Raw genomic sequence first — 4699 nt, 5'->3', positions numbered from 1 at the left:
CAACGGGGCTACTACATGCCACATGGCAGGAAATTATCACTGCCTCCTCCACACTCCCTGCATACTTTTTTTTTCTTTTTTGATTTTTTTTTTCCGGTACCAGGAATCGAACTCATGACGTCGCGCTTACCAGGCAAACGTTGTGCCACTGAGCTAAATCCCCAGCCCCTCCCTGCATACTTAATTGTGCTCACCCAACACTAATTGCAAGCTGCCTTGCACTTTTTGCTCCAGCAATACGCTTTGCATATTCAAAGCAAATATACAGTTACTTTGTAGGACAGCAATGTTGAAAGAACTTGAGGCTTCCAAACTGGCAAACTTGGCCCTGTCTCTCTTTGTTTCCTGAGCTTCACCATCCTTGCTCTTAAATACAGGTTTACTAAAGAACACACAATTCTTTGAAGAAAGATGAGATAATATATGCAAAGAGCCCCCACTCCTTGATAGGTTGCTATAATCCAGACACTGGGCAAAAAGGCTTTGTATAATCTTCTCCCCTGTATGATGCTTACAAGTATAAATTCCTTTCATCTCAGTCTTTGGACAGAGTAGTACATACTCATTGAATTTTTCTCAAATGAATGAGGACTGGACATGAGCTGGCAGCAGGGCCCTGTCTGCTGAGTCAGCTGCCCTGAGTCAGCAGTTAAGGCACATACAACATGGGTCTCCAGAGAGGAAAGATACTGACTGGGCTGCTGTTCCCACCTATCAGGCTGAAAGACTGCCAGGGCTTGGTTCCTGGAGGGAACGCTCATCCAGGGGAGGGGAGAATGTACTTTGTGAACAACTTTACTTCCTTTCCCACTATCTCTCATCACCACCTCCCACTTCCCTGCTGACCAGTTCACCTAGAAGAGGTACAAATCTCACTGTGAGTCACTCTGGGGCTGAATTGGTAGCACTAGATTTTTACTATTCTCATGGAATAGAACAACACTGCAGATCTGCATTCTTGGCCAAAAAGAAGAAATATCCAATCAAAGCACTGTACCTAGTTTATAGTAAATGTTCTCAGAATTTTACAGGTTTATAGAAGTCTTATGTAAATAAAAGGCCATTCTCACCCTTGGATTTATGTAAATTAAGAGAATTTTAGGGATCTCCAGGCTGATGACTCCTAATTTTCCCAATATTTTATTCCCACTAGCCACTGATTAATGTGGGAGGTAGGTCTATGGTTTTTTTTTTTTCCCTCTGGGCTCTACTATTCCCACCAAGTAAAAAGTTATGGAAGCATCTGCAAACCCTTAGGATTTCATGCATCAAAACCGTTGTAATTTAAATGATTTGGGGGGTCATTGGATAGTGGTTTTTTTTTTTTCCAGTTTCCATCCAGACTTGTATTGTTCCTGCAGTTGCACAGCACAAGAGTCTGATGAACAGAATTTCCCATGATGTGTGGAATGGTCACTGTTCCCATCTTTCTCTGCTCCTGAAGGCTGGAGTTAATGAGGAGGAGTTTTTATGTGAATGTCAGGCATGTTGCAATAACTAGCCACAGTGGAATAGTCATGGCAATTTCCACCACTTGGTTTCTTTGTTTTTGTGAGGTTGCTGCATGCTTCATTTTATGAGTATTTTCTTGTTCTTATGTGTGGTTGAACCCATCTATTGACATGCTGGTCTTCGTTATTTGCATTAAAAAGGAAATGAAGACAAGAGGAAGAAATTGGAAAACTGTAGAATGACATGTCATAAGTCCTTCTTTTTCTCCCTCCACTTCTGATAGACATTCTGATGAGTCTGTGTCCCGAGGAAAAGGAAAAGAGGATCATAAAATAAAAGAGTATCACGAAAACTGGACTTCTTTAGGGGATGTTAATATCACGGATAAAGACCAAGTCTAGTAATATTGCTCCTGAACTAAGATACATGAAAGCTGCTTCTTTCTGGCTGGGTTTGCTGGGGTAAATAATTTCTATCATCTTGGTCACTGCATCTACCACTTTAACACAAATTTATACTTGAGTGAGAGCAGATTATATTCTAAGAATCATTCTAAGCATCTGTGGCCCCTGCATTGATTTAATTCACAAGGGTGGATAATTCTTTCACTACAGCAAGGCCTAAGTAGAAGATACGTGTGCAATATGTACATTGATTCTCACGTTGAAAGTCCTAGCCTCTATGGGAATATATGCGGAGATTTGAGGGCTGTAATCATGCCAGTCGGAAAGGGGAGGCAAGGCTTAGGCAATGTAGGAAGGCCCGAAATCTTACGGAGAAAGCACCTCTAAGGAGATACATCAGCATCATGCAGGGTAGGGGCCTCCACTTAGCAACAGAGCCTGTATTCCCCTTCGTACCCCAGCTACACTTCCGTCACCTCCCTAGGTTCCACAGCTTGAAAAGATGCTAACAGCGCCTCTCTGCATCACTTTCGGTTCAAACCCTGTCTTGGGAACCCCAATTTTGTGGGGTTTTTTTTTTTTTTTTTCATTTTTTACTTCTACTTTGTCTTTTACTACCGGATATATTTTTTTCTCTTTTTCTTTATAATTTGACATCAAATCCTATAAAAAGGCTCACACTTTTTCATGTTTTTTTAAAAAAATGCAACAAATAAGGCCAGGTGAAGGCAAAGGTCTCCTTGCTATTACCCTACTCGGGAGTTCTGGGACTCTTAGGCGCTCGAGAGGCTCGCAGAGACTGTGTGTGTGTGTGTGTGTGTGTGTGTGTGTGTGTGTGTGTGTGTGTGTGTGTGAACGTGTGGAGGGGGAGACACAGGCTCGGCCTTCGAATTGGCCGGCCGGGTGACCCGCAAGCCCGCCCCCATCCCCCTCCGGCGCTCACACTCAGGAAGCAGCTGGCTACAGGCCGGCCCTCGCAGCCGCACACAGACACTGCTCGCTGGGCAGCCGCCCTCCCTCTCGCCCTCCCTCTTTCCCCTTCCCCTCAGCAACCGCGTCCGCACTGCGCCGCCCGGGCAGCCCAGAGCGCGGCGCGCACGGACACCGGCGCCCGGGGCCGCCACCTCCGCGCCCCCGCACCCCGGTAGGCAGCTGGCCGTCTTCCAGGCTCGCCCGGGTGCTCCCCGGATGGCACCCGCCGGGAGCAATTAACCAGCATCTCGGCCCCGGCCCTGGACACATCCCCTGCCCCGGGGCGAGCATGAGCGGGGCAGGCGAGGCACAAAGTCGCAAGTGAACTTTCTAAACAAACATCATCTGCGCGTGAGCGTGTGCAGCGGGGAGATGAGCTGATGCCGAGGGTCCAGCCACCCGCCTCCCGCCTCCTCCTCCCCCTGCCGCCGCTGCCCTCGCAGACGCGCGCGCACACACGGCGCTTGGGCCGGGTTTCCGAGCTCCGTCCCCCGGCTTGGATGGGAGTTCTCATTTCCGAGCGAGGCAGCGCGGGTGAAGCGCGCTGACGGGCTGGAGACCCGGGCTGCTCCGCGCCAGCGCCGGCCGCCCGCCCGCTGTCACTCGCACCGGCTGGCCCGGGGAAGGGCCACGCACGCCGAGCTTTGTTGTGGAAAGCCTGGTTACCTGGTAAGTGGATGCCATAGGAACTTTGTTCGCGGGCGGGAGACGGGAGAAGCGAGGCGCTCGAGAGTGCGAAAGTGTGGGGGAGTTACGGCTCGGGACGCAAACTCGCAGGGATTAGAAATAGTTTTCCACGCCGAGCCGCTGGCGGTCGGGCGGGTTTAGGGACACGCGCTCCCCACCCCCAGATTCAGAGGGGTGTGTGTGTTTTTAAGAGACCTACGCTTGCTTATTGAGGTCGACAGCAACCCTCCAAGAGGAATCGAGCCGCGTTGTCAGTTCCTTAAGAGCCCGGAGCGGAGACACAGAAAGGAAATCAACACGGTGTGAAAGTTTCGCTCCTTGGGCAGAGTTTTTGCGTTTCTTGTAAACTATAGGTCCCAGCAGGCTGTATAGTCAGGGCAGCTTACGGGACGCTCGGGCACGAACCCCAGCCCCAGCCCCCAGCCCCAGTTCTCGCAGAGGGGAAACTCCGGCGAGGTGGGAGCTGATGGGGTGACGCGAGGTCTTCCGCGCTCACACGGGGTGCAGTTAGCTGCCTTTTCAGGTTCCACGTGTTTGTACAGCTCCACGAAGGCGGCTTTCCACGCCGTGCCTCACCCAAGCGGGTGCCCCACGGTCTCGGGGGTGCTGGGCGTGAGTAGGTACGCGGGCTGGCGGGGGCCGCAGGGCGACCGGCAGCCGCTAGGTTATAACTGCGACCTCCCACGCCACGGACGCGCAGACAGAGACGCCCACGCTCCCCGCCGCTTCGTCACCTCGCGTTTACATTTGTGTGCGGCCCGACAAAATGTCAGCACTGTTTGGAAAATGTCTCAGTCTCGGGGACTTTGTCCCGCGCAAGGCTCCAGTCCCTATAAATGACCCTGTGTGTATTTTGAAGTCTGTCGGAGCCGCTCTCTGGAAAGCGTGAGTGAGCTGCCGCGCTCTCCTAGACACACACCTTGCCCCAAGCGACAGTTCCAAGTTACTCACTGGAGCTGACAAGTCACCTCGAGGATGAGGAAATCACCCCTGTGTCTGGGAATCTCGGCCTGGGCGGATTTGTCATCCTCGGAATGATTCAATTAGGTACCTGGAGGGGGAAACTTTGGGGACGGGCTCCTGGCTCCGCAGTGCGCGTCCTGAGACTCGGTCGGGGGTCTGGGAGGCGGGAAGCGGAAGGGCGCCCGGGGCGAGCCCTCGGCACCGGCGGGGCCGGGGGGACG

General features: G+C 51.8%; 1 protein-coding gene across 5 annotated transcripts in view; it reads left to right on the top strand.

The window, feature by feature from the left end:
- The first annotated feature begins 2818 nt into the window (after positions 1-2818).
- Glis3 (GLIS family zinc finger 3) overlaps positions 2819-4699 on the top strand; it is a 440925-nt gene continuing 439044 nt past the window's right edge. The window contains exon 1 of one of the 5 annotated variants that reach the window (XM_005388624.2): positions 2819-3497. The gene's annotated coding sequence lies outside the window, so the exon portion shown is untranslated. The remainder of the gene's footprint in view (positions 3498-4699) is intronic. The other 4 variants (XM_005388628.2, XM_013516325.1, XM_005388635.2 and 1 more) reach the window with 4 other exon arrangements.

Source organism: Chinchilla lanigera, unplaced genomic scaffold (assembly GCF_000276665.1).
Source record: "Chinchilla lanigera isolate Chin_1 unplaced genomic scaffold, ChiLan1.0 scaffold00033, whole genome shotgun sequence".
Classification (NCBI taxonomy): Eukaryota; Metazoa; Chordata; class Mammalia; order Rodentia; family Chinchillidae; genus Chinchilla; species Chinchilla lanigera.
Note: the sequence above shows the minus strand (reverse complement) of the source record. Positions and strands in the feature narration are given on the sequence as shown.